Source organism: Ranitomeya variabilis, chromosome 2 (assembly GCF_051348905.1).
Source record: "Ranitomeya variabilis isolate aRanVar5 chromosome 2, aRanVar5.hap1, whole genome shotgun sequence".
Taxonomy (NCBI): Eukaryota; Metazoa; Chordata; class Amphibia; order Anura; family Dendrobatidae; genus Ranitomeya; species Ranitomeya variabilis.
Window position 1 is genome coordinate 450,171,407 of NC_135233.1, and position 8,675 is coordinate 450,180,081.

Here is an 8,675-nt window from a genome sequence, read left to right on the forward strand (position 1 = left end):
ATGGAAAATGACTTTTTTTCCCATTTAGAGGATGGAATGACCACGTCCGGTGATTGATCGCCTTTCTGCTGAAGGACAAAGGGAGTTAATAAAAAGAAGCAGAACAGACTTGTATGTATTTATGGTCCCTCTAATGTTGTCTTCTATGGCCCATCTGGACCATAGGGCGCTGGTGTGACTGCAACCTCTGCCCTATGTATAGATCCACCACGAATTGCTAATACATATTTGTACTAGTTTGGGGACTAGACAACTCCAGATTACAAGAATGAGAAAGTGGCGCTTGCTGAAAAGTATCATGGGTCTGAATTTCAGTAGGAACTGCTTAATTCTTCCTTGACATAATTCTTATTTCAAAGTGGAAATATTTTGTTTAGGCGCTGTATTTGTGCACGCTATAGCAGTATTACTGTGCAATCGTGAATTTGGCCTTGGTATACAGTATATACACAGCGGGTGAAGTAAGTATTGAACACATCACCAATTTTTGTAAGTAAATATATTTATATTTATTTCTAAAGGTGCTATTGACATGAAATTCTCATCAGATGTCGGTAACATCCCATCCAATCCACAAAGGCAAAGAAATCATACCATAGATGTCCATAAATTATGTGTAATAATGAGAAATGACACAGGGAAATAGTATTGAACACGCGTACTGAAATAGTTAATATTTTGTTCAAAAGCCTTTGCTGGTGATGACAGCTTCAAGACGCCTCTGTATGGAGAAACTAGTTGTAGGCATTGCTCAGGTGTGATTTTGGCCCATTCTTCCACACAAACACTTTTCAGATCCTGAAGGTCTCATTGGTTCCTTCTATGATCTCTGACCTTGAGTTCCTTCCATACATTTTCTATTAGATTCAGGTCTGATGATCGGCTCGGCCATTCTAGCAGCTTAAATGTCAATGAGGTTGTGAAGGTCTTGAGAAAGCCCAGGGTCATCATGAGATTTTTCTTGTGTGGCACCTTGGTATAGACACCTTTTTATAGGCCATCAGTTGAACCAGTTGATATTATTTTTGTACTAATTGGCAGGATTGCTTTCTCCTTAGTGTATGTGTGAGGGTATTATGTGGGTTCTGTATAGTGGTATTGTTTATGTTTGTATGACAGTATTACCAATGCATTGTATAGTGATTACTGCTGCCAGGTCATACCTGGTATTGTCACCAGGTATTGGTAAGTTTGGCCTATTTCTATATGTGATGTGCAGATCATATTTGCTGCACAATTAACAGAGTAATACAAAAGGCATTATATGGTAAAGTGAATGGTGACATTCGAAGTTTCAATTTGTTTTGCCAAAAATAAGCCCTTTACAGAAATGTAAAAAAAAAAGTTATAGCGGAGTCATGGACTTTTGTACATTTGTGCTGTAGAGATAGACCTGGCTAGGTCATGTAGTGTATCTGCGACCTCAACGATGTTTGTTAATCTGTATTTTGTTTTTCTATCTTCGTATGTTAAAACATTTTCAATAAAAATTCTCAATTTGAAAAAAAAAGTTATAGCGCTTTGAAGAAGGGAAAGAAAAAAAAAATGAATGAAGAAGGGAAAGAAAAAATGAAAATTGACAGCGACTGCATGACGGTATTTTTTATAAGCACTTTATGGCACTAATTTATTACACTGTATGGGAAGGTTATTTGAGAATGTTTTGGATAACCCATCTGTTTGTTTTTTCTTCTCTCAAGAAAGACAGAGTCACCATAAAAGCTATGCCTGGCAGCATTTGGTATTTGGTCCCGTCTCGCCTAACCCTTGAGATGCTTTCAGACCCGCGTCTGCCGTGTGACAAATACAGAACATATAGCGAAGCAGCTGTGTTTTCTTAAAAATTACATTTGCAAATGTAACCAGTTTCTCTGGCAACTGAGCTCAGAGCTGTCAACTCTTTCTCATATTTAACCTTGTACAAATGTGAGTCATTCTAAATTTTCATTCGATGTGCATTAAGTGGCTTATATTTTTATGTAGGTGAAGGAGAAGAAGTTTCAGAAACATTAAGTCATAATGAAGACCTTGCAGCAGTCATGCAGATAACTCTTATGTGCTTTTTCCGATTAAATTATAGCAAATTTGCCCTTACGCATATTGGAGCCACATCCATGGAGGAAAAACACAAGGGTCACTGTTTAAATGGTAAAACAGTAACGTCTGTCTTGAATGTTGCAGGCACAAAAGGAACATCTGCTCACCTACTAGATATAGGGTCAGCAATGCATCTGACTTTAGGGGGCGCTTTATAAATCTTACATCAGTACCTTGAAAATACAAACCTATAGATTAATCTGCGATAGCTCATAGTGACCAGCAGCTGCTATTTTGTCTCTTTAGTGCCGTTCCTCCAATCCAAGTCTCTGCTACTTGTTACTACCACTAGGGGGAGACCTCTGTCTTCACAGCTCCTGTTCAGGGTAATATAAGCTGTATACTACTTTACCCACACTGACCTCTAGTGGTGGCAACATGTAACAGAGATTTTAAAAAAAAGAAGTGAAGAAGTAATGGAGGAAAAAAGGAATAATGACCATAAAAAAAATGAGGATGGAAGCCTCAGTTAGAATTATAAAAACATTCAAATCACATGTATGACCCCAATATTTACCATTTATAAATATAAGGACTCTTTCATACGTCTGACTTTTCCACATACGAGAAAAACGGACTGATTATTCTGATCAGAGTTTGATCCCGGTGGGATAACAGGAATGAGGGTTGGAAAACTGGAAGCGGACTTACATGTCCCAATGTACTTTTAGCAAATTTGCATTTATCATCAACGCTTTATGCTCTGCAATGGCCACACGGATTTCAATAAAAAAAGGTTTGATTGGGGCTACAGTTGTTATATTCTAAGAAAAAGAATGCTCTGTTCACCCAAGGAAAGGGAAACCCAGCTGCACAGAAATCACCTTGTAGTATGGCAAGTCAATTAATAGAAAATAATGGCAAATCCAGCAAAAGGTTCCATAAAATCCATGTTTATTGAATGTCCATTAATAATCCAAAACTCCAGAAGAACTGCAGGCACATTTCAGACTACAGTGGCATATAAAAGTCTGGGCACCCTTGGTTAAAATTACTGTTATTGTGAACAGTTAAGTGAGTTGAAGATGAAATCATCTCTAAAAGGCCTAAAGTTATAGATGACACATTTCCTTTGTATATTAGGCAAAAAAAAATTGTAGTTTTTTACATTGTGGGTGAAAAGAGACGGTACCTCTGCCAGCAGCGTTGTCTGAGGGTAATCTTTTCAGCAAGTCTTCCACAATGGCATGCATGCACTGAAAATGGCAGGACTGCCTCCGACATAAGAGAAGGAAATTTCTCCTTGTACTGTGGGTCAAGAAAGGTGCACAGCCAGTACTTCATGTTGGACAAAATGTCTTTCACACGTGGGTCTTGGGAAAGGCATCTGGACATGAACTCTGCCATGTGTGGCAGATTACAAAGAGTCAAACATTCAATTTTTTTTTACATTGCCTTTATGACACACACCTACAGCAGACTCAGGGAAATTACTGGTAAGTAGCGACATTTGCTTATCTCTCCACCAATTGCACAACTGCTAGATAAAAATACGCTATTTATTTAACCAACAGAATGCCTTTCTGACACACGGCAACAGCAGAGTAAGGAAACTATTGCCACTGGTAAATTGTGACAGTTGCGTATATCTGCAGGGTTTGCACCAGTCGCACAACTGCTAGATAAAGAAACACTATTTATTTAACCACTTTACTTTTTTTTATATCGCCTTTATCAGTACGCCAAAAGCAGACTCAGGGAAATTACTGGTAAATAGTGACGTATCCGTAGCTCAGCAGGTTTTGCACCAGTCACGCAACTGCTAGATAAATATTTGCTATTTCAGCAATAGGTGAGGAATATTATTAAGCAATAACTTTTAAAAAGGTTATGCTGGCACTGAGGAATATTATTTAGCAGTAAATGAAAAAATGATATGCTGGTACGCAGGAATATTATGTAGCTTAAAAAAGAGCTGCTTTGTATATTATGGTAGTGGATGAAACCCTGCCTATCTCTCCCTAATCCCACAGTCTGATCCTAAACCATACAATATATTGCAAGCTAGCAGACATCTTCAGCATGTACTTGCAATGATGATAACACCCAGGTGCCTGTCTTTCACTCTCCCTCGTATTAAATCTCTCCCTACTCTTTCTCCACCTAACAAAAAACTAATCTTCACCCTCAGTAGCTCTTAAATGAGCTTTTTGGAATCACAAACTCTCCCTATGCTCACGCTACACTCTCACTATGCTATTTCCGGCTGAAGTGTGCACAAGTTGGCGCTGGCAGGGATTAAATATCTCCAATACACTGTAAGGCCAGCCAATCACAGTAATGCCACACCAAAGTTGGCGCCGGCATTACTGTGATTGGCAAGCAAGCCCAGCATGTTCATTGGCTACAAATAAAGCTTCAAACATGCTGGGCGGGTCACTCGAATATACCGAGGCGAATAGCAAATTATTCGCCAAGTAACAAATAGTCTGAATACTACTACTGTGAGTAACGAATAGTGCCGAATGTATTCGTTCATCACTAGTTAAGTTCATATCTCAGTTTTGCATCCTGTTGGTAGATGCTATTTTATTTTCCTGTACAAATTTACTATAAAAAGAAGTGTCAAAGTGCAGAAAATATCGCGGTATAATGCTCCTTTTTCCTGCCCTGTTTAATAATAGGAGCCAGAATAATTAAAAATGTTTGTACAACAGAAGTCAGTGCGGTGTGAAAGAGACCTTAATGTATCATAGAAAATATGACGGAACCACCCGCATCCCTCCTGTGCCTTCTTTACTAATGAAGTCGCTGCCTCTCGAGCACCAGTACATAATAATGGAAAAGTGCGAACCTGGAGTTAGGATTCAAGATGAGATTTCAACAAAAGGAAACATTTTGTTAAAGAGATGAATCCGTGACCTGTACAATGAAATGTTCCCTCTCCCAGAATCAATCTGTAGTCACTGCAGGGGCGGCATATACAAATAATCCTTCTGTTGCATTAAAAGTCTCCTCCTGCGGTGCAGATGCTTAGACGCTCCTCAGAAAGTAATGTGTGGCGGAGCGAGACCCTGCGGCTCCAGAACTCTGTGTCCTTTAGATACAAATATGTTTTACTTTATCAAAAGCTGTCAGGTCTGCCACTACATCGACTTGTAAGAGGGTTGAAAAGGGCGACGTCTCACAAGAATTGAGGGCTTATGCTATATATGCTTTGCTATGGGATATACTCTTTTTCCATGGACAAATGTTGAACCTGTTGCTTTATGATAATGCACAAGAATTTTGATGATTTTATGTTGTGTATCCATGTTGTATGGAAAAATTCTTCATGACTAATTAATCTGTTAATACAAAATAATGTAACTATATGTCTGTACTGGGGTCTGCAAAGGTAGAAGTGGCTCAGGAGATGATCTCCCTCCTCACGCAGCCAAACTATGATTGCTGTTGTTAACCATTTAGATGCTGCTGGCATTTCAAATAGATAGGTCGGCCATACCGGCTCCCAACGGCCATCCTGGCTCCCAACGGCCATCCCGTGATGTGTTCACGGGGCATCGACAGGGTACCATGGGCATCTTTAGCTCCCATGGCTGCTATCTTGGTACACCTGTGAAGCCCCACCACAGGCCGAACTTCATAGGAGGCCACGTGATGTTGCAGAATAGAGCATGAGCGATCAGACTATCCCAAAATAAAGTAAAAAAAACTAGTTTTTAAAGATATATATTAAAAAATAACAATTCTAATGACCCGTTTCGTCTGTAAAAGTTCACTGTAAAAAAATATAAAATGAATTAACCCATATACGGTAAAAGCTATAAAATACATATAATACAAAAATTCCAAAACAACAGAATTACTATTTTTTTCAGCTACCAGATGGCTTGAGAAAGGTCCACATCCTGTACTGAAACGTCGCACATGGGCCAATAAACCACTTTTATTTTTTGTATTGGAGTGCTGCCTTCATTTTTCTGGATAATAGCATGAGGTTTGGTATATACCTGGAAGGATTTTTTGCACCCTTTGTTTTCTTTTGGTGCTGCTTTTTGTTTTCTTTTTCTACTATTTTTTTCAGCTACCAGACTTAAGAAAGAAATCAATAAAAGCAATAAAAGAAATGGATGTATCACAAAATTGTATCAAACGAAACATCAGCTGGTCAAAAAAATAAGCCCTCACACAGCGCCATAGATTGAAAGATAAAAATGTGACGGATCACAGAAAATGGCGACAAACTATAAATATTTTTTTTACAAACTTCTGAGGTTTTTTTTCTGCTTAAATGAAAACAAAATCTATGTAAACTTAGTATTGACATATTAGTATTGACCTGGAAAATCATGTTGTCAGGTCGTTTTTACCACACAATAAATGCCATTATAACAAACCGCAAAAACAATGGCAGAATAGTATTTTTTTCGGCATTTTATCACACTTTTAATTTCTTTCTCCCGCTTTTCAGTACATTGTATGGAAATATGAGTGTTCTCATTCAAAACTAAAACTCATCCCACGAAGCAACAAAAAAAAAGTACAACTCATCCCAATAAATGAAGCTGGTGGATGGTTTTATCAACAGAAAAATAAGAAAGTTATGGCCCTTGGAAAAAGTCAAGGGAAAAATGAAAACGCAAAAATGAAATTTCCCCCCAGCTCTTAAGGATTTAAGCGACAGATAGGGAGAGAGGGGTCTTACAATGTACAGTATAACTGCGGCCGATAGGATCATATTGATTAAAGGTCTGAAGTTTATTAGGAAAAAAAGGGGACAGAGAGCAGTGTGGAATCGGCATTAGAGTTAAGGCCGGGATCACACTTGCGAGTGCAATGCAAGAAAAATGTGCATCAATACCCGGCACTGCCGCCGACACTCAGGATTGGAGCTTTCAGCTGAATAGAAATACATGCAGCCGCACACTCCGGTCCCGAGTGCCGGCGGCAGTTCTGGGTATTGATGCGAGTTTCTCTCATTGCACTCGCAAGTGTAACCCCGGCCTAACACTTGCTGTGGGAATGAGTATTCCTACGAAAGTGCCCTCGTTTACTGATAATCAGCCAGAGTACACAGACTGCCAGTCACCCGAAGAACAAGCAAAAGGTTAATTCGCCCGGTAACATGATTTTTAAGCAGGGATAAAAATCATTGTTTTTAGCATCACATCATCCTGTGTAAACAAGACATGATGTGGAGAACAATGGCAGTCTATGCGCACAGGACAATCTTTTACTGATTGTTCTGTGCACTTTAGAAATAAGATCTGCAAAGCAAAAAAGTAACTGATCGGCAGATGTTTAACATTGCAAGTTGGGTGGGGTAAGGCTATGTGCACACGTTGCGAATCCGCAGCGGATTTGGCCCTGCGGATCCGCAGCAGTTTTCCATGCATTTTACAGTACCATGTAAACTTATGGAAAACCAAATCCGCTGTGCACATGCTGCAGAAAATTCCATGCAGAAACGTAGCGGTTTACTTTCCGCAGCATGTCAATTCTTTGTGCGGAATCAGCAGCGTTTTTTACAACTATTCCATTATAGGAATCCGCAGGTGTAAAAACGCAAGTGAAATCCGCACAAAATCTGCACAAAATCCGCAGAAAACCCGCAGGTAAAACGCAGGTCATTTTACCAGCGGATTCTGTAGAATCCGTGAGGAAAAATCTGCAATGTGTGCACATACCCTTATACAGGTCCTTCTCAAAAAATTAGCATATAGTGTTAAATTTCATTATTTACCATAATGTAATGATTACAATTAAACTTTCATATATTATAGATTCATTATCCACCAACTGAAATTTGTCAGGTCTTTTATTGTTTTAATACTGATGATTTTGGCATACAACTCCTGATAACCCAAAAAACCTGTCTCAATAAATTAGCATATCAAGAAAAGGTTCTCTAAACGACCTATTACCCTAATCTTCTGAATCAACTAATTAACTCTAAACACATGCAAAAGATACCTGAGGCTTTTAAAAACTCCCTGCCTGGTTCATTACTCAAAACCCCCATCATGGGTAAGACTAGCGACCTGACAGATGTCAAGAAGGCCATCATTGACACCCTCAAGCAAGAGGGTAAGACCCAGAAAGAAATTTCTCAACAAATAGGCTGTTCCCAGAGTGCTGTATCAAGGCACCTCAATGGTAAGTCTGTTGGAAGGCAAAAATGTGGCAGAAAACGCTGTACAACGAGAAGAGGTGACCGGACCCTGAGGAAGATTGTGGAGAAGGACCGATTCCAGACCTTGGGGAACCTGAGGAAGCAGTGGACTGAGTCTGGTGTGGAAACATCCAGAGCCACCGTGCACAGGCGTGTGCAGGAAATGGGCTACAGGTGCCGCATTCCCCAGGTAAAGCCACTTTTGAACCATAAACAGCGGCAGAAGCGCCTGACCTGGGCTACAGAGAAGCAGCACTGGACTGTTGCTAAGTGGTCCCAAGTACTTTTTTCTGATGAAAGCAAATTTTGCATGTCATTCGGAAATCAAGGTGCCAGAGTCTGGAGGAAGACTGGGGAGAAGGAAATGCCAAAATGCCTGAAGTCCAGTGTCAAGTACCCACAGTCAGTGATGGTGTGGGGTGCCATGTCAGCTGCTGGTGTTGGTCCACTGTGTTTCATCAAG

The 8,675-nt window shown here is 39.7% G+C and overlaps 1 long non-coding RNA gene across 1 annotated transcript; it reads left to right on the plus strand.

The window, feature by feature from the left end:
* The first annotated feature begins 294 nt into the window (after positions 1-294).
* LOC143809571 (uncharacterized) lies at positions 295-1,798 on the plus strand. Its single transcript, XR_013222340.1, has 3 exons — positions 295-461; positions 1,512-1,596; positions 1,701-1,798. It is a non-coding gene; the product is annotated as an uncharacterized LOC143809571 (long non-coding RNA).
* Positions 1,799-8,675: the final 6,877 nt, after the last annotated feature.